We start from the raw sequence: 20,842 nt of genomic DNA, 5'->3' as shown, positions 1-20,842 counted from the left end.
GAGTCCTGACGTCGCTGAACAAACACGTGTCTGGAAGGGCCCTCCCCATCGTAAATCGAGAATGTACCCCAGGTTCCGGCCGTAACTCGAGAAAAACCATGAGACTTCCCCCTCTCCGCGACATGATGCCCGATTCGCCTTCACTGCGTGCAGAGCAATTCCGTGTTCCAAATCAAACGTGAAAGGAGCCTTGATTTCCTTGATGGCACTCCAGAGAAAACCCAAGATCACTGTCTCAAGTCTAGAGGGATCCTAAGGTCACTGGAGCAACAGGAAAGGGCTCCGTGGACCCCAAATCAACTCGAGATGAGAGCATAGTCCCTGGCTTCGACTCAAGAGGAATACCAACTTTCCACAAGCACCTCAAGAGGAGGCTTCTCTCAGCTACAAGTATGTGAGAGGGACCCTGAGATTGTGGCCTCAAGTGGAATGGACACCGAGATGCTCTGACTCGAAGTAAGGCCGGATATCCCTGCAGTGAATGGAATGCAGGCTCGTCTTGCATCTCCCAAGACGAAGGGATGTCTGAATCCCCGGTGGAGACCACAGAGAAAGACCTAGTCCTCCGCATCAACGCAAACGGAGGCCTCATATCCTTTGAAAACTCGAGAGGTCCGCGGAGATCAATACTTCCAAAGGAGACGATGCCTGACTCCTCTTGAAAATGGATAGGAGTCCCAGTATCCCTGTGGCACGTGGAAAGGGACCTTGGGTCTCCCGCCTCACGTGGAGACGCGTCCCAATTGCAATGCCAAGACTCGAGGAGAATCCCGAGGTGTCCCTCGCACCTAGGCAGGAGTCCTGACGTCGCTGAACAAACACGTGTCTGGAAGGGCCCTCCCCATCGTAACTCGAGAATATACCCCAGGTTCCGGCCGCAACTCGAGAAAAACTATGAGACTTCCCCCTCGCCGCGACATGAGCCCCGATTTCCCTGCACTGCATGCAGAGCAATTCCGTGTTCCAAATCAAAAGTGAAAGGAGCCTTGATTTCCTTGATGGCACTCCAGAGAAAACCCAAGATCACTGTCTCAAGTCTAGAGGGATCCTGAGGTCACTGGAGCAAAAGGAAAGGGCTCCGTGGACCCCAAATCAACTCGAGATGACAGCTTATTCCCTGGCTTCGACTCAAGAGGAATACCAACATTCCACAAGCACCTCAAGAGGAGTCTTCTCTCAGCAACAGTTATGTGAGAGGGACCCTGAGTTTGTGGCCTCAAGTGGAATGGACACCGAGATGCTCTGACTCGAAGTAAGGCCGGATATCCCTGCAGTGAATTGAATGCAGGCTCGTCTTGCATCTCCCAAGACGAAGAGATGTCTGAATCCGCTGTGGAGACCACAGAGAAAGACCTACTTCTCCGCCTCATCGCGACTGGAGGCCTCACATCCTTTGATAATTCGAGAGGTCTGCGGAGATCAATGCTTCCAAAGGAGACGATGCCTGACTCCTCTGGAAAATGGATAGGAGTCCCAGGATCCCTGTGGCACGTGGAAAGGGACACTGCGTCTCCCGCCTCACGGGGAGACGCGTCCCAATTGCCATGCCAAGACTCGAGGAGAATCCCGAGGTGTCCCTCGCACCTAGGCAGGAGTCCTGACGTCGCTGAACAAACACGTGTCTGGAAGGGCCCTCCCCGTCGTAACTCGAGAATATACCCCAGGTTCCGGCCCCAACTCCAGAATAACCATGAGACTTCCCCCTCGCCGTGAGATGAGGCCCGATTCTCCTGCACTGCGAGCAGAGCAATTCCGTGTTCCACATCAAACGTGAAAGGAGCCCTGATTTACTTGATGGCACTCCAGAGAAAACCCAAGATCACTGTCTCAAGTCTAGAGGGATCCTGAGGTCACTGGAGCAACACGAAAGGGCTCCGTGGACCCCAAATCAACTCGAGATGAGAGCTTAGTCCCTGGCTTCGACTCAAGAGCAATACCAACTTTCCACAAGCACCTCAAGAGGAGGCTTCTCTCAGCTACAGGTATGTGAGAGGGACCCTGAGTTTGTGGCCTCTAGTGTAATGGACACCGAGATGCTCTGACTCGAAGTAAGGCCGGACATCCCTGCAGTGAATTGAATGCAGGCTCGTCTTGCATCTCCCAAGACGAAGGGATGTCTGAATCCCCTGTGGAGACCACAGAGAAAGACCTAGTCCTCCGCATCATCGCGACCGGAGACCTCACATCCTTTGAAAACTCGAGAAGTCGGCGGAGATCAATGCTTCCAAAGGAGACGATGCCTGACTCCTCTTGAAAATGGATAGGAGTCCCAGGATCCCTGTGGCACGTGGAAAGGGACCCTGGGTCTCCCGCCTCACGTGGAGACGCGTCCCAATTGCCATGCCAAGGCTCGAGGAGAATCCCGAGGTGTCCCTCGCACGTAGGCAGGAGTCCTGACGTCGCTGAACAAACACGTGTCTGGAAGGGCCCTCCCCGTCGTAACTCGAGAATATACCCCAGGTTCCGGCCACAAGTGGAGAAAAACCATGAGACATACCCTTTGCTGCGAGATGAGGCCCGAATCCCCTCCACTGCGTGCAGAGCAATTCCGTGTTCCACATCAAACGTGAAAGGAGCCTTGATTTCCTTGATGGCACTCCAGAGAAAACCCAAGATCACTGTCTCAAGTCTAGAGGGATCCTCAGGTGACTGTAGCAACATGAAAGGTCTCCGTGGACCCCAAATCAACTCGAGATGAGAGCTTAGTCCCTGGCTTCGACTCAAGTGGAATACCAACTTTCCCCAAGCACCTCAAGAGGAGGCTTCTCTCAGCTACAGGTATGTGAGAGGGACCCTGAGTTTGTGGCCTCAAGTGGAATGGACACCGACGCGCTGTGACTCAAAGTAAGGCCGGATATCCCTGCAGTGAATTGAATTCAGGCTCGTCTTGCATCACCCAAGACGAAGGGATGTCTGAAACCCCTCTGGAGACCACAGAGAAAGACCTAGTTCTCCGCCTCATCGCGACCGGAGGCCTCACATCCTTTGAAAACTCGAGAGGTCCGCGGACATCAATGCTTCCAAAGGAGACGATGCCTGCCTCCTCTTGAACATGGATAGGAGTCCCAGGATCCCTGTGGCACGTGGAAAGGGACCCTGGGTCTCCCGCCTCACTTGGAGACGCGTCCCAATTGCCATGCCAAGACTCGAAGAGAATCCCGAGGTGTCCCTCGCACCTAGGCAGGAGTCCTGACGTTGCTGAACAAACATGTGTCTGGAAGGGCCCTCCCCGTCGTAACTCGAGAGTATACCCCAGGTTCCGGCCGCAACTCGAGAAAAACCATGAGACTTCCCCCTCGCCGCGAGATGAGGCCCGATTCCCCTGCACTGCGTGCAGAGCATATCCGTGTTCCAGATCAAACATGAGAGGAGCCTTGATTTCCTTGATGGCACTCCAGAGAAAACCCAAGATCACTGTCTCAAGACTAGAGGGATCCTGAGGTCACTGGAGCAACATGAAAGGGCTCCGTGGACCCCAAATCAACACGAGATGAGAGCTTTAGTCCCTGGCTTCGACTCAAGAGGAATACCAACTTTCCACAAGCACCTCAAGAGGAGGCCTCTCTCAGCTACAGGTATGTGAGAGGGACCCTGAGTCTGTGGCCTCAAGTGGAATGTACACCGAGATGCTCTGACTTGAAGTAAGGCCGGATATCGCTGCAGTGAATTGAATGCAGGCTCGTCTTGCATCTCCCAAGACGAAGGGATGTCTGAATCCCCTGTGGAGACCACAGAGAAGACCTACTTCTCCGCCTCATCGCGACCGGAGGCCTCGCATCCTTTGAAAACTCGAGAGGTCCGCGGAGATCAATGCTTCCAAAGGAGAGGATGCCTGACTCCTCTTGAAAATTGATAGTAGACCCAGGATCCCTGTGGCACGTGGAAAGGGACCCTGGGTCTCACGCCTCACGTGGGGACGCGTCCCAATTGCCATGCCAAGGCTCGAGGAGAATCCCGAGGTGTCCCTCGCACCTAGGCAGGAGTCCTGACGTCGCTGAACAAACACGTGTCTGGAAGGGCCCTCCCCGTCGTAACTCAAGAATATACCCCAGGTTCCGGCCGCAACTCGAGAAAAACCATGAGACTTCCCCCTCGCCCCGAGATGAGGCCCGATTCCCTTGCACTGCGTGCAGCACAATTCCGTGTTCGACATCAAACGTGAAAGGAGCCTTGATTTCCTTGATGGCACTCCAGAGAAAACTCAAGATTACTGTCTCAAGTCTAGAGGGATCCTGAGGTCACTGGAGCAACACGAAAGGGCTCCGTGGACCCCAAATCAACTCGAGATGAGAGCTTAGTCCCTGGCTTCAACTGAAGAGGAATACCAAGTTTCCACAAGCACCTCAAGAGGAGGCTTCTCTGAGCTACAGGTATGTGATAGCGACCATGATTTTGTGGCCTCAAGTGGAATGGACACTGAGATGCTCTGACTCGATGTAAGGCCGGATATGCCTGCAGGGAATTGAATGCACGCTCGTCTTGCATCTCCCAAGACGAAGGGATGTCTGAATCCCCTGTGGAGACCACAGAGAAAGACCTAATTCTTCCCCTCATCGCAACCGGAGGCCTCACATACTTTGAAAATTCGAGAGGTCCACAGAGATTAATGCTGCCAAAGAGGACGATGCCTGACTCCTCTTGAAAATGGATAGGAGTCCCAGGATCCCTGTGGCACGTGGAAAGGGGCCCTGGGTCTCCCGCCTCACGTGTAGACGCCTCCCAATTGCCATGGCAAGACTCGAGGAGAATCCCGAGGTGTCCCTCGCACCTAGGCAGGAGTCCTGAGGTCGCTGAACAAACACGTGTCTGGAAGGGCCCTCCCCGTCGTAACTCAAGAATATACCCCAAGTTCTGGCCACAACTTTAGAAAAATTATGAGACTTCCCCCTCGCCACGAGATGAGGCCAGATTTCACTGCAGTGCGTTCAGAGCAATTCCGTGTTCCACATCAAATGAGAAAGGACCCTTGATTTCCTTGATGGAACTCCAGAGAAACCCAAGATCACTGTCTCAAGTCTAGAGGGATCCTGAGGTCACTGGAGCAACACGAAAGGGCTCCGTAGACCCCAAATGAACTCGAGATGCGAGCTTAGTCCCTGGCTTCGACTCAAGAGGTATACCAACTTTCCACAAGCACCTCAAGAGGAGGCTTCTCTCAGCTACAAGTATGTGAGAGTTACCCTGAGTTTGTGGCCACAAGTGGAATGGACACCGAGAGGCTCTGACTCGAAGTAAGGCCGGATATCCCTGCAGTGAATTGAATGCAGGCTCGTCTTGCATCTCCCAAGACGAAGGGATGTCTGAATCCACTGTGGAGACCACAGAGAAAGAACTAGTTCTCCGCCTCATCGCGACCAGAGGCCTCACATCCTTTGAAAACTCGAGAGGTCCGCGGAGATCAATGCTTCCAAAGGAGACGATGCCTGACTCCTCTTGAAAATGGATAGGAGTCCCAGGATCCCTGTGGCACGTGGAAAGGGACCCTGGGTCTCCCGCCTCACGTGGAGACGCATCCCAATTGCCATGCCAAGACTCGAGGAGAATCCCGAGGTGTCCCTCGCACCTAGGCAGGAGTCCTGACGTCGCTGAACAAACACGTGTCTGGAAGGGCCCTCCCTGTCGTAACTCGAGAATATACCCCAGGTTCCGCAGCAACTCGAGAAAAACCATGAGACTTCCCCCTCGCCGCGAGATGAGGCCCGATTCCCCTGCAGTGCGTGCAGAGCAATTCCGTGTTCCACATCAAACGTGAAAGGAGCCTTGATTTCCTTGATGGCACTCCAGAGAAAACCCAAGAGCACTGTCTCAAGTCTAGAGGGATCCTCAGGTGACTGTAGCAACACAAAAGGTCTCCGTGGACCCCAAATCAACTCGAGATGAGAGCTTAGTCCCTGGCTTCGACTCAAGTGGAATACCAACTTTCCCCAAGCACCTCAAGAGGAGGCTTCTCTCAGCTACAGGTATGTGAGAGGGACCCTGTGTTTGTGGCCTCAAGTGGAATGGACACCGAGATGCTCTCATTCGAAGTAAGGCCGGATATCCATGCAGTGAATTGAGTGCAGGCTCTTCTTGCCTCTCCCAAGAGGAAAGGATGTCTGAATCCCCTGTGGAGACCACAGAGAAAGACCTAGTTCTCGCCACACAGCGACCGGAGACCTCACATCCTTTGAAAACTCGAGAGGTCCGCGGAGATCAATGCTTCCAAAGTAGACGATGCCTGACTCCTCTTGAAAATGGATAGGAGTCCCAGGATCACTCTGGCCCGTGGAAAGAGACCCTGGATCTCCCGCCTCACGTGGAGACGCGTCCAAATTGCCATGCCAAGGCTCGAGGAGAATCCCGAGGTGTCCCTCGCACCTAGGCCCGAGTCCTGACGTTGCTGAACAAACAGGTGTCTGGAAGGGCCCTCCCCGTCGTAACTCGAGAATATACCCCAGGTTCCGGCCGCAACTCTAGAAAAACCCTGAGACTTCCCGCTCGCCGCGAGATGAGGCCCGATTCCCCTGCACTGCGTACAGAGAAATTCCGTGTTCCACATCAAACGTGAAAGGAGCCTTGATTTCCTTGATGGCACTCCAGAGAAAACCCAACATCACTGTCTCAAGACTAGAGGGGTCCTGAGGTCACTGGAGCAACACGAAAGGGCTTTGTGGACCCCAAATGAACTCGAGATGCGAGCTTAGTCCCTGGCTTCGACTCAAGAGGAATACCAACTTTCCACAAGCACCTCAAGAGGAGGCTTCTCTCAGCTACAAGTATGTGAGAGTCACCCTGAGTTTGTGGCCACAAGTGGAATGGACACCGAGAGGCTCTGACTCGAAGTAAGGCCGGATATCGCTGCAGTGAATTGAATGCAGGCTCGTCTTGCATCTCCCAAGACGAAGGGATGTCTGAATCCCCTGTGGAGACCACAGAGAAGACCTACTTCTCCGCCTCATCGCGACCGGAGGCCTCGCATCCTTTGAAAACTCGAGAGGTCCGCGGAGATCAATGCTTCCAAAGGAGAGGATGCCTGACTCCTCTTGAAAATTGATAGGAGACCCAGGATCCCTGTGGCACGTGGAAAGGGACCCTGGGTCTCACGCCTCACGTGGGGACGCGTCCCAATTGCCATGCCAAGACTCGAGGAGAACCCCGAGGTGTCCCTCGCACCTAGGCAGGAGTCCTGACGTCGCTGAACAAACACGTGTCTGGAAGGGCCCTCCCCGTCGTAACTCAAGAATATACCCCAGGTTCCGGCCGCAACTCGAGAAAAACCATGAGACTTCCCCCTCGCCCCGAGATGAGGCCCGATTCCCTTGCACTGCGTGCAGCACAATTCCGTGTTCGACATCAAACGTGAAAGGAGCCTTGATTTCCTTGATGGCACTCCAGAGAAAACTCAAGATTACTGTCTCAAGTCTAGAGGGATCCTGAGGTCACTGGAGCAACACGAAAGGGCTCCGTGGACCCCAAATCAACTCGAGATGAGAGCTTAGTCCCTGGCTTCAACTGAAGAGGAATACCAAGTTTCCACAAGCACCTCAAGAGGAGGCTTCTCTGAGCTACAGGTATGTGATAGCGACCATGATTTTGTGGCCTCAAGTGGAATGGACACTGAGATGCTCTGACTCGATGTAAGGCCGGATATGCCTGCAGGGAATTGAATGCACGCTCGTCTTGCATCTCCCAAGACGAAGGGATGTCTGAATCCCCTGTGGAGACCACAGAGAAAGACCTAATTCTTCCCCTCATCGCAACCGGAGGCCTCACATCCTTTGAAAATTCGAGAGGTCCACAGAGATTAATGCTTCCAAAGAGGACGATGCCTGACTCCTCTTGAAAATGGATAGGAGTCCCAGGATCCCTGTGGCACGTGGAAAGGGGCCCTGGGTCTCCCGCCTCACGTGTAGACGCCTCCCAATTGCCATGCCAAGACTCGAGGAGAATCCCGAGGTGTCCCTCGCACCTAGGCAGGAGTCCTGACGTCGCTGAACAAACACGTGTCTGGAAGGGCCCTCCCTGTCGTAACTCGAGAATATACCCCAGGTTCCGCAGCAACTCGAGAAAAACCATGAGACTTCCCCCTCGCCGCGAGATGAGGCCCGATTACCCTGCACTGCGTGCAGAGCAATTCCGTGTTCCACATCAAACGAGAAAGGAGCCTTGATTTCCTTGATGGCACTCCAGAGAAAACCCAAGAGCACTGTCTCAAGTCTAGAGGGATCCTCAGGTGACTGTAGCAACACAAAAGGTCTCCGTGGACCCCAAATCAACTCGAGATGAGAGCTTAGTCCCTGGCTTCAACTCAAGTGGAATGCCAACTTTCCCCAAGCACCTCAAGAGGAGGCTTCTCTCAGCTACAGGTATGTGAGAGGGACCCTGTGTTTGTGGCCTCAAGTGGAATGGACACCGAGATGCTCTCATTCGAAGTAAGGCCGGATATCCATGCAGTGAATTGAGTGCAGGCTCTTCTTGCCTCTCCCAAGAGGAAGGGATGTCTGAATCCCCTGTGGAGACCACAGAGAAAGACCTAGTTCTCGCCACACAGCGACCGGAGACCTCACATCCTTTGAAAACTCGAGAGGTCCTCGGAGATCAATGCTTCCAAAGGAGACGATGCCTGACTCCTCTTGAAAATGGATAGGAGTCCCAGGATCACTCTGGCCCGTGGAAAGAGACCCTGGATCTCCCGCCTCACGTGGAGACGCGTCCAAATTGCCATGCCAAGGCTCGAGGAGAATCCCGAGGTGTCCCTCGCACCTAGGCCCGAGTCCTGACGTTGCTGAACAAACAGGTGTCTGGAAGGGCCCTCCCCGTCGTAACTCGAGAATATACCCCAGGTTCCGGCCGCAACTCTAGGAAAACCCTGAGACTTCCCGCTCGCCGCGAGATGAGGCCCGATTCCCCTGCACTGCGTACAGAGAAATTCCGTGTTCCACATCAAACGTGAAAGGAGCCTTGATTTCCTTGATGGCACTCCAGAGAAAACCCAACATCACTGTCTCAAGACTAGAGGGGTCCTGAGGTCACTGGAGCAACACGAAAGGGCTTTGTGGACCCCAAATGAACTCGAGATGCGAGCTTAGTCCCTGGCTTCGACTCAAGAGGAATACCAACTTTCCACAAGCACCTCAAGAGGAGGCTTCTCTCAGCTACAAGTATGTGAGAGTTACCCTGAGTTTGTGGCCACAAGTGGAATGGACACCGAGAGGCTCTGACTCGAAGTAAGGCCGGATATCCCTGCAGTGAATTGAATACAGGCTCGTCTTGCATCTCCCAAGATGAAGGGATTTCTGAATCCCCTGTGGAGACCACAGAGAAAGACCTAGTTCTCCCTCTCATTGCGACGGGAGGCCTCACATCCTTTGAAAATTCAAGAGGTCCACAGAGATCAATGCTTCCAAAGGGGACGAAGCCTGGCTTCTCTTGAAAATGGATAGGAGTCCCAGGATCACTGTGGCACGTTGAAAGGGACACTGGGTCTCCCGCCACACGTGGAGACGCGTCCATATTGCCATGCCAAGACTCGAGGAGAATCTCGAGTTGTCCCTCGCACCTAGGCAGGAGTCCTGACGTCGCTGAACAAACACGTGTCTGGAAGGGCCCTCCCCGTCGTAACTCGAGAATATACCCCAGGTTCCGACCGCAACTCGAGAAAAACCATGAGACTTCCCCCTCGCCGCGAGATGAGGCCCGATTCCCCTGCACTGCGTGCACAGCAATTCCGTGTTCCACATCAAATGTGAAAGGAGCCTTGATTTCCTTGCTGGCACTCCACAGAAAACCCAAGATCACTGTCTCAAGTCTAGAGGGATCCTGAGGTCACTGGAGCAACACGAAAGGGCTCCGTGGACCCCAAATGAACTCGAGATGAGAGCTTAGTCCCTGGCTTCGACTCAAGAGGAATACCAAGTTTCCACAAGCACCTCAAGAGGAGGCTTCTCTCAGCTACAGGTATGTGAGAGGGACCCTGAGTTTGTGGCCTCAAGTGGAATGGACACCGAGATGCTGTGACTCGAAGTAAGACCAGATATCCCTGGAGTGAATTGAATGCAGGCTCATCTTGCATCTCCCAAGACGAAGGGATGTCTGAATCCCCTGTGGAGTCCACAGAGAAAGACCTAGTCTTCCGCCTCATCGCGACCGGAGGCCTCACATCCTTTGAAAACTCGAGAGGTCCGCGGAGATCAATGCTTCCAAAGGAGACGATGCCTGACTCCTCTTGAAAATGGATAGTAGTCCCAGGATCCCTGTGGCACGTGGAAAGGGACCCTGGGTCTCCCGCCTCACGTGGAGACGCGTCCCAATTGCCATGCCAAGACTCGAGGAGAATCCCGAGGTGTCCCTCGCACCTATGCAGGAGTCCTGACGTCGCTGAACAAACACGTGTAAGGAAGGGCCCTCCCCGTCGTAACTCGAGAATATACCCCAGGTTCCGGCCGCAACTCGAGATAAACCATGAGACTTCCCCCTCGCCGCGAGATGAGGTCCGATTCCCCTGCACTGCGTGCAGAGCAATTCCGTGTTCCACATCAAACGTGAAAGGAGCCTTGATTTCCTTGATGGCACTCCAGAGAAAACCCAAGGTCACTGTCTCAAGTCTAGAGGGATCCTGAGGTCACTGGAGCAACACGAAAGGGCTCCGTGGACCCCAAATCAACTCGAGATGAGAGCTTAGTCCCTGCCTTCGACTCAAGAGGAATACCAAGTTTCCACAAGCACCTCAAGAGGAGGCTTCTCTCAGCTACAGGTATGTGAGAGGGACCCTGAGTTTGTGGCCTCAAGTCGAATGGACACCGAGATGCTCTGACTCGAACTAAGGCCAAATATCCCTGCAGTGAATTGAATGCAGGCTCGTCTTGCATCTCCCAAGACGAAGGGTTGTCTGAATCCCCTGTGGACACCACAGAGAAAGACCTAGTCCTCCGCCTCAACGCGACCGGAGGCCTCACATCCTTTGAAAACTCGAGAGGTCTGCGGAGATCAATGCTTCCAAAGGAGACGATGCCTGACTCCTCTTGAAAATGGATAGGAGTCCAAAGATCCCTGTGGCACGTGGAAAGGGACCCTGCGTCTCCCGCCTCACGTGGAGACGCGTCCCAATTGCCATGCCAAGACTCGAGGAGAATCCCGAGGTGTCCCTCGCACCTAGGCAGGAGTCCTTACGTCGCTGAACAAACACGTGTCCGGAAGGGCCCTCCCCGTCGTAACTCGAGAATACACCCCAGGTTCCGGCCGCAACTCGAGAAAAACCATGAGACTTCCCCCTCGCCGCGAGATGAGGCCCGATTCCCCTGCACTGCGTGCAGAGCAATTCCGTGTTCCACATCAAACGTGAAAGGAGCCTTGATTTCCTTGATGGCACTCCAGAGAAAACCCAAGATCACTGTCTCAAGTCTAGAGGGATCCTGAGGTCACTGGAGCAACACGAAAGGGCTCCATGGACCCCAAATCAACTCGAGATGAGAGCTTAGTCCCTGGCTTTGACTCAAGAGGAATACCAACTTTCCAAAAGCACCTCAAGAGGAGGCTTCTCTCAGCTACAGGTATGTGAGAGGGACCCTGAGTTTGTGGCCTCAAGTGGAATGGACACCGAGATGCTCTGACTCGAAGTAAGGCCGGATATACCTGCAGTGAATTGAATGCAGGCTCGTCTTGCATCTCCCAAGACGAAGGGTTGTCTGAATACCCTGTGGAGACCACAGAGAAAGACCTAGTCCTCCGCCTCAACGCGAACGGAGGCCTCACATCCTTTGAAAACTCGAGAAGTCCGCGGAGATCAATGCTTCCAAAGGAGACGATGCCTGACTCCTCTTGAAAATGGATAGGAGTCCCAGGATCCCTGTGGCACGTGGAAAGGGACCCTGGGTCTCCCGCCTCACGTGGAGACGCGTCCCAATTGCCATGCCAAGATTCGAGGAGAATCCCGAGGTGTCCCTCGCACCTAGGCAGGAGTCCTGACGTCGCTGAACAAACACGTGTCTGGAAGGGCCCTCCCCGTCGTAACTCGAGAATATACCCCAGGTTCCGGCCGCAACTCGAGAAAAACCATGAGACTTCCCCCTCGCTGCGAGATGAGGCCCGATTCCCCTGCACTGCGTGCAGAGCAATTCCGTGTTCCACATCAAACGTGAAAGGAGCCTTGATTTCCTTGATGGCACTCCAGAGAAAACCCAAGATCACTGTCTCAAGTCTAGAGGGATCCTGAGGTCACTGGAGCAACACGAAAGGGCTCCGTGGACCCCAAATCAACTCGAGATGAGAGCTTAGTCCCTGGCTTCGACTCAAGAGGAATACCAAGTTTCCACAAGCACCTCAAGAGGAAGCTTCTCTCAGCTACAGGTATGTGAGAGGGACCCTGAGTTTGTGGCCTCAAGTGGAATGGACACCGAGATGCTCTGACTCGAAGTAAGGCCGGATATCCCTGCAGTGAATTGAATGCCGGCTCGTCTTGCATCTCCCAAGACGAAGGGATGTCTGAAGCCCCTGTGGAGACCATAGAGAAAAATCTAGTCCTCCGCCTCATTGCGACCGGAGGCCTCACATCCTTTGAAAACTCGAGAGGTCCGCGGAGATCAATGCTTCCAAAGGAGACGATGCCTGACTCCTCTTGAAAATGGATAGGAGCCCCAGATTCCCTGTGGCACGTCGAAAGGGACCCTGGGTCTCACGCCTCACGTGGAGACGCGTCTCAATTGCCATGCCAAGACTCGAAGAGAATCCCGAGGTGTCCCTCGCACCTAGGCAGGAGTCCTGACGTCGATGAACAAACACGTGTCAGGAAGGGCCCTCCCCGTCGTAACTGGAGAATATACCCCAGGTTCCGGCCGCAACTCGAGAAAAACCATGAGACTTCCCCTCGCCGCGAGATGAGGCCCGATTCCCCTGCACTGCGTGCAGAGCAATTCCATGTTCCACATCAAACGTGAAAGGAGCCTTGATTTCCTTGATGGCACTCCAGAGAAAACCCAAGATCACTGTCTCAAGTCTAGAGGGATCCTGAGGTCACTGGAGCAACACGAAAGGGCTCCGTGGACCCCAAATCAACTCGAGATGAGAGCTTAGTCCCTGGCTTCGACTCAAGAGGAATACCAACTTTCCACAAGCACCTCAAGAGGAGGCTTCTCTCAGCTACAGGTATGTGAGAGGGACCCTGAGTTTGTGGCCTCAAGTGGAATGGACACCGAGATGCTCTGACTCTGCGTAAGGCCGGATATCCCTGCAGTGAATTGAATGCAGGCTCGTCTTCCATCTCCCAAGATGAAGGGATGTCTGAATCACCTGTGGAGACCACAGAGAAGACCTAGTTCTCCACCTCTTCACGACTGGAGGCCTCACATCCTTTGAAAACTCGAGACGTCCACGGAGATCAATGCTTCCAAAGGAGACGATGCCTGACTCCTCTTGAAAATGGATAGGAGTCCCAGGATCCCTGTGGCACGTGGAAAGGGACCCTGGGTCTCCCGCCTCACGTGGAGACGCATCCCAATTGCCATGCCAAGACTCGAGGAGAATCCCGAGGTGTCCCTCGCACCTAGGCAGGAGTCCTGACGTCGCTGAACAAACACGTGTCTGGAAGGGCCCTCCCTGTCGTAACTCGAGAATATACCCCAGGTTCCGCAGCAACTCGAGAAAAACCATGAGACTTCCCCCTCGCCGCGAGATGAGGCCCGATTCCCCTGCAGTGCGTGCAGAGCAATTCCGTGTTCCACATCAAACGTGAAAGGAGCCTTGATTTCCTTGATGGCACTCCAGAGAAAACCCAAGAGCACTGTCTCAAGTCTAGAGGGATCCTCAGGTGACTGTAGCAACACAAAAGGTCTCCGTGGACCCCAAATCAACTCGAGATGAGAGCTTAGTCCCTGGCTTCGACTCAAGTGGAATACCAACTTTCCCCAAGCACCTCAAGAGGAGGCTTCTCTCAGCTACAGGTATGTGAGAGGGACCCTGTGTTTGTGGCCTCAAGTGGAATGGACACCGAGATGCTCTCATTCGAAGTAAGGCCGGATATCCATGCAGTGAATTGAGTGCAGGCTCTTCTTGCCTCTCCCAAGAGGAAAGGATGTCTGAATCCCCTGTGGAGACCACAGAGAAAGACCTAGTTCTCGCCACACAGCGACCGGAGACCTCACATCCTTTGAAAACTCGAGACGTCCACGGAGATCAATGCTTCCAAAGGAGACGATGCCTGACTCCTCTTGAAAATGGATAGGAGTCCCAGGATCACTCTGGCCCGTGGAAAGAGACCCTGGATCTCCCGCCTCACGTGGAGACGCGTCCAAATTGCCATGCCAAGGCTCGAGGAGAATCCCGAGGTGTCCCTCGCACCTAGGCCCGAGTCCTGACGTTGCTGAACAAACAGGTGTCTGGAAGGGCCCTCCCCGTCGTAACTCGAGAATATACCCCAGGTTCCGGCCGCAACTCTAGAAAAACCCTGAGACTTCCCGCTCGCCGCGAGATGAGGCCCGATTCCTCTGCACTGCGTACAGAGAAATTCCGTGTTCCACATCAAACGTGAAAGGAGCCTTGATTTCCTTGATGGCACTCCAGAGAAAACCCAACATCACTGTCTCAAGACTAGAGGGGTCCTGAGGTCACTGGAGCAACACGAAAGGGCTTTGTGGACCCCAAATGAACTCGAGATGCGAGCTTAGTCCCTGGCTTCGACTCAAGAGGAATACCAACTTTCCACAAGCACCTCAAGAGGAGGCTTCTCTCAGCTACAAGTATGTGAGAGTCACCCTGAGTTTGTGGCCACAAGTGGAATGGACACCGAGAGGCTCTGACTCGAAGTAAGGCCGGATATCGCTGCAGTGAATTGAATGCAGGCTCGTCTTGCATCTCCCAAGACGAAGGGATGTCTGAATCCCCTGTGGAGACCACAGAGAAGACCTACTTCTCCGCCTCATCGCAACCGGAGGCCTCGCATCCTTTGAAAACTCGAGAGGTCCGCGGAGATCAATGCTTCCAAAGGAGAGGATGCCTGACTCCTCTTGAAAATTGATAGGAGACCCAGGATCCCTGTGGCACGTGGAAAGGGACCCTGGGTCTCACGCCTCACGTGGGGACGCGTCCCAATTGCCATGCCAAGACTCGAGGAGAACCCCGAGGTGTCCCTCGCACCTAGGCAGGAGTCCTGACGTCGCTGAACAAACACGTGTCTGGAAGGGCCCTCCCCGTCGTAACTCAAGAATATACCCCAGGTTCCGGCCGCAACTCGAGAAAAACCATGAGACTTCCCCCTCGCCCCGAGATGAGGCCCGATTCCCTTGCACTGCGTGCAGCACAATTCCGTGTTCGACATCAAACGTGAAAGGAGCCTTGATTTCCTTGATGGCACTCCAGAGAAAACTCAAGATTACTGTCTCAAGTCTAGAGGGATCCTGAGGTCACTGGAGCAACACGAAAGGGCTCCGTGGACCCCAAATCAACTCGAGATGAGAGCTTAGTCCCTGGCTTCAACTGAAGAGGAATACCAAGTTTCCACAAGCACCTCAAGAGGAGGCTTCTCTGAGCTACAGGTATGTGATAGCGACCATGATTTTGTGGCCTCAAGTGGAATGGACACTGAGATGCTCTGACTCGATGTAAGGCCGGATATGCCTGCAGGGAATTGAATGCACGCTCGTCTTGCATCTCCCAAGACGAAGGGATGTCTGAATCCCCTGTGGAGACACAGAGAAAGACCTAATTCTTCCCCTCATCGCAACCGGAGGCCTCACATCCTTTGAAAATTCGAGAGGTCCACAGAGATTAATGCTTCCAAAGAGGACGATGCCTGACTCCTCTTGAAAATGGATAGGAGTCCCAGGATCCCTGTGGCACGTGGAAAGGGGCCCTGGGTCTCCCGCCTCACGTGTAGACGCCTCCCAATTGCCATGCCAAGACTCGAGGAGAATCCCGAGGTGTCCCTCGCACCTAGGCAGGAGTCCTGACGTCGCTGAACAAACACGTGTCTGGAAGGGCCCTCCCTGTCGTAACTCGAGAATATACCCCAGGTTCCGCAGCAACTCGAGAAAAACCATGAGACTTCCCCCTCGCCGCGAGATGAGGCCCGATTACCCTGCACTGCGTGCAGAGCAATTCCGTGTTCCACATCAAACGAGAAAGGAGCCTTGATTTCCTTGATGGCACTCCAGAGAAAACCCAAGAGCACTGTCTCAAGTCTAGAGGGATCCTCAGGTGACTGTAGCAACACAAAAGGTCTCCGTGGACCCCAAATCAACTCGAGATGAGAGCTTAGTCCCTGGCTTCAACTCAAGTGGAATACCAACTTTCCCCAAGCACCTCAAGAGGAGGCTTCTCTCAGCTACAGGTATGTGAGAGGGACCCTGTGTTTGTGGCCTCAAGTGGAATGGACACCGAGATGCTCTCATTCGAAGTAAGGCCGGATATCCATGCAGTGAATTGAGTGCAGGCTCTTCTTGCCTCTCCCAAGAGGAAGGGATGTCTGAATCCCCTGTGGAGACCACAGAGAAAGACCTAGTTCTCGCCACACAGCGACCGGATACCTCACATCCTTTGAAAACTCGAGAGGTCCTCGGAGATCAATGCTTCCAAAGGAGACGATGCCTGACTCCTCTTGAAAATGGATAGGAGTCCCAGGATCACTCTGGCCCGTGGAAAGAGACCCTGGATCTCCCGCCTCACGTGGAGACGCGTCCAAATTGCCATGCCAAGGCTCGAGGAGAATCCCGAGGTGTCCCTCGCACCTAGGCCCGAGTCCTGACGTTGCTGAACAAACAGGTGTCTGGAAGGGCCCTCCCCGTCGTAACTCGAGAATATACCCCAGGTTCCGGCCGCAACTCTAGGAAAACCCTGAGACTTCCCGCTCGCCGCGAGATGAGGCCCGATTCCCCTGCACTGCGTACAGAGAAATTCCGTGTTCCACATCAAACGTGAAAGGAGCCTTGATTTCCTTGATGGCACTCCAGAGAAAACCCAACATCACTGTCTCAAGACTAGAGGGGTCCTGAGGTCACTGGAGCAACACGAAAGGGCTTTGTGGACCCCAAATGAACTCGAGATGCGAGCTTAGTCCCTGGCTTCGACTCAAGAGGAATACCAACTTTCCACAAGCACCTCAAGAGGAGGCTTCTCTCAGCTACAAGTATGTGAGAGTTACCCTGAGTTTGTGGCCACAAGTGGAATGGACACCGAGAGGCTCTGACTCGAAGTAAGGCCGGATATCCCTGCAGTGAATTGAATACAGGCTCGTCTTGCATCTCCCAAGACGAAGGGATGTCTGAATCCCCTGTGGAGACCACAGAGAAAGACCTAGTTCTCCGCCTCATCGCGACCGGAGGCCTCACATCCTTTGAAAACTCGAGAGGTCCGCGGAGATCAATGCTTCCAAAGGAGACGATGCCTGACTCCTCTTGAAAATGGATAGGAGTCCCAGGATCCCTTTGGAAGGTGGAAAGGGGCCCTTGGTCTCCCGCCTCACGTGGAGACGCGTCCCAATTGCCATGGCAAGACTCGAGGAGAATCCCGATGTGTCCCTCGCACCTAGGCAGGAGTTCTGACGTCGCTGAACAAACACGTGTCTGGGAAGACCCTCCCCGTCGACTCGAGAATATACCCCACGTTCCGGCTGCAACTAGAGAAAAACCGTGAGACTTCCCCCTCGCCGCGAGATGAGGCCCGATTCCCCTGCACTGCGTGCAGAGCAATTCCGTGTTCCACATCAAACGTGAAAGGAGCCTTGATTTCCTTGATGGCACTCCAGAGAAAACCCAAGATCACTGGCTCAAGTCTAGAGGGATCCTGAGGTCACTGGAGCAACACGAAAGGGCTCCGTAGACCCAAAATCAACTCGAGATGAGAGCTTAGTCCCTGGCTTCGACTCAAGAGGAATACCACGTTTCCACAAGCACCTCAAGAGGAGGCTTCTCTCAGCTACAGGTATGTGAGAGGGACCCGCAGTTTGTGGCCTCAAGTGGAATGGACACCGAGATGCTCTGACCCGAAGTAAGGCCGGTTATACCTGCAGTGAATTGAATGCAGGCTCGTCTTGCATCTCCCAAGATGAAGGGATTTCTGAATCCCCTGTGGAGACCACAGAGAAAGACCTAGTTCTCCCTCTCATTGCGACGGGAGGCCTCACATCCTTTGAAAATTCAAGAGGTCCACAGAGATCAATGCTTCCAAAGGGGACGAAGCCTGGCTTCTCTTGAAAATGGATAGGAGTCCCAGGATCACTGTGGCACGTTGAAAGGGACACTGGGTCTCCCGCCACACGTGGAGACGCGTCCATATTGCCATGCCAAGACTCGAGGAGAATCTCGAGTTGTCCCTCGCACCTAGGCAGGAGTCCTGACGTCGCTGAACAAACACGTGTCTGGAAGGGCCCTCCCCGTCGTAACTCGAGAATATACCCCAGGTTCCGACCGCAACTCGAGAAAAACCATGAGACTTCCCCCTCGCCGCGAGATGAGGCCCGATTCCCCTGCACTGCGTGCACAGCAATTCCGTGTTCCACATCAAATGTGAAAGGAGCCTTGATTTCCTTGCTGGCACTCCACAGAAAACCCAAGATCACTGTCTCAAGTCTAGAGGGATCCTGAGGTCACTGGAGCAACACGAAAGGGCTCCGTGGACCCCAAATGAACTCGAGATGAGAGCTTAGTCCCTGGCTTCGACTCAAGAGGAATACCAAGTTTCCACAAGCACCTCAAGAGGAGGCTTCTCTCAGCTACAGGTATGTGAGAGGGACCCTGAGTTTGTGGCCTCAAGTGGAATGGACACCGAGATGCTGTGACTCGAAGTAAGACCAGATATCCCTGGAGTGAATTGAATGCAGGCTCATCTTGCATCTCCCAAGACGAAGGGATGTCTGAATCCCCTGTGGAGTCCACAGAGAAAGACCTAGTCTTCCGCCTCATCGCGACCGGAGGCCTCACATCCTTTGAAAACTCGAGAGGTCCGCGGAGATCAATGCTTCCAAAGGAGACGATGCCTGACTCCTCTTGAAAATGGATAGTAGTCCCAGGATCCCTGTGGCACGTGGAAAGGGACCCTGGGTCTCCCGCCTCACGTGGAGACGCGTCCCAATTGCCATGCCAAGACTCGAGGAGAATCCCGAGGTGTCCCTCGCACCTATGCAGGAGTCCTGACGTCGCTGAACAAACACGTGTAAGGAAGGGCCCTCCCCGTCGTAACTCGAGAATATACCCCAGGTTCCGGCCGCAACTCGAGATAAACCATGAGACTTCCCCCTCGCCGCGAGATGAGGTCCGATTCCCCTGCACTGCGTGCAGAGCAATTCCGTGTTCCACATCAAACGTGAAAGGAGCCTTGATTTCCTTGATGGCACTCCAGAGAAAACCCAAGGTCACTGTCTCAAGTCTAGAGGGATCCTGAGGTCACTGGAGCAACACGAAAGGGCTCCGTGGACCCCAAATCAACTCGAGATGAGAGCTTAGTCCCTGCCTTCGACTCAAGAGGAATACCAAGTTTCCACAAGCACCTCAAGAGGAGGCTTCTCTCAGCTACAGGTATGTGAGAGGGACCCTGAGTTTGTGGCCTCAAGTCGAATGGACACCGAGATGCTCTGACTCGAACTAAGGCCAAATATCCCTGCAGTGAATTGAATGCAGGCTCGTCTTGCATCTCCCAAGACGAAGGGTTGTCTGAATCCCCTGTGGACACCACAGAGAAAGACCTAGTCCTCCGCCTCAACGCGACCGGAGGCCTCACATCCTTTGAAAACTCGAGAGGTCTGCGGAGATCAATGCTTCCAAAGGAGACGATGCCTGACTCCTCTTGAAAATGGATAGGAGTCCAAAGATCCCTGTGGCACGTGGAAAGGGACCCTGCGTCTCCCGCCTCACGTGGAGACGCGTCCCAATTGCCATGCCAAGACTCGAGGAGAATCCCGAGGTGTCCCTCGCACCTAGGCAGGAGTCCTTACGTCGCTGAACAAACACGTGTCCGGAAGGGCCCTCCCCGTCGTAACTCGAGAATACACCCCAGGTTCCGGCCGCAACTCGAGAAAAACCATGAGACTTCCCCCTCGCCGCGAGATGAGGCCCGATTCCCCTGCACTGCGTGCAGAGCAATTCCGTGTTCCACATCAAACGTGAAAGGAGCCTTGATTTCCTTGATGGCACTCCAGAGAAAACCCAAGATCACTGTCTCAAGTCTAGAGGGATCCTGAGGTCACTGGAGCAACACGAAAGGGCTCCATGGACCCCAAATCAACTCGAGATGAGAGCTTAGTCCCTGGCTTTGACTCAAGAGGAATACCAACTTTCCAAAAGCACCTCAAGAGGAGGCTTCTCTCAGCTACAGGTATGTGAGAGGGACCCTGAGTTTGTGGCCTCAAGTGGAATGGACACCGAGATGCTCTGACTCGAAGTAAGGCCGGATATACCTGCAGTGAATTGAATGCAGGCTCGTCTTGCATCTCCCAAGACGAAGGGTTGTCTGAATACCCTGTGGAGACCACAGAGAAAGACCTAGTCCTCCGCCTCAACGCGAACGGAGGCCTCACATCCTTTGAAAACTCGAGAAGTCCGCGGAGATCAATGCTTCCAAAGGAGACGATGCCTGACTCCTCTTGAAAATGGATAGGAGTCCCAGGATCCCTGTGGCACGTGGAAAGGGACCCTGGGTCTCCCGCCTCACGTGGAGACGCGTCCCAATTGCCATGCCAAGACTCGAGGAGAATCCCGAGGTGTCCCTCGCACCTAGGCAGGAGTCCTGACGTCGCTGAACAAACACGTGTCTGGAAGGGCCCTCCCCGTCGTAACTCGAGAATATACCCCAGGTTCCGGCCGCAACTCGAGAAAAACCATGAGACTTCCCCCTCGCTGCGAGATGAGGCCCGATTCCCCTGCACTGCGTGCAGAGCAATTCC

The sequence above is a fragment of the Dama dama genome, chromosome 26, assembly GCF_033118175.1.
Source record: "Dama dama isolate Ldn47 chromosome 26, ASM3311817v1, whole genome shotgun sequence".
In the NCBI taxonomy this organism is placed as follows: Eukaryota; Metazoa; Chordata; class Mammalia; order Artiodactyla; family Cervidae; genus Dama; species Dama dama.
This window is presented reverse-complemented; position numbering follows the sequence as displayed.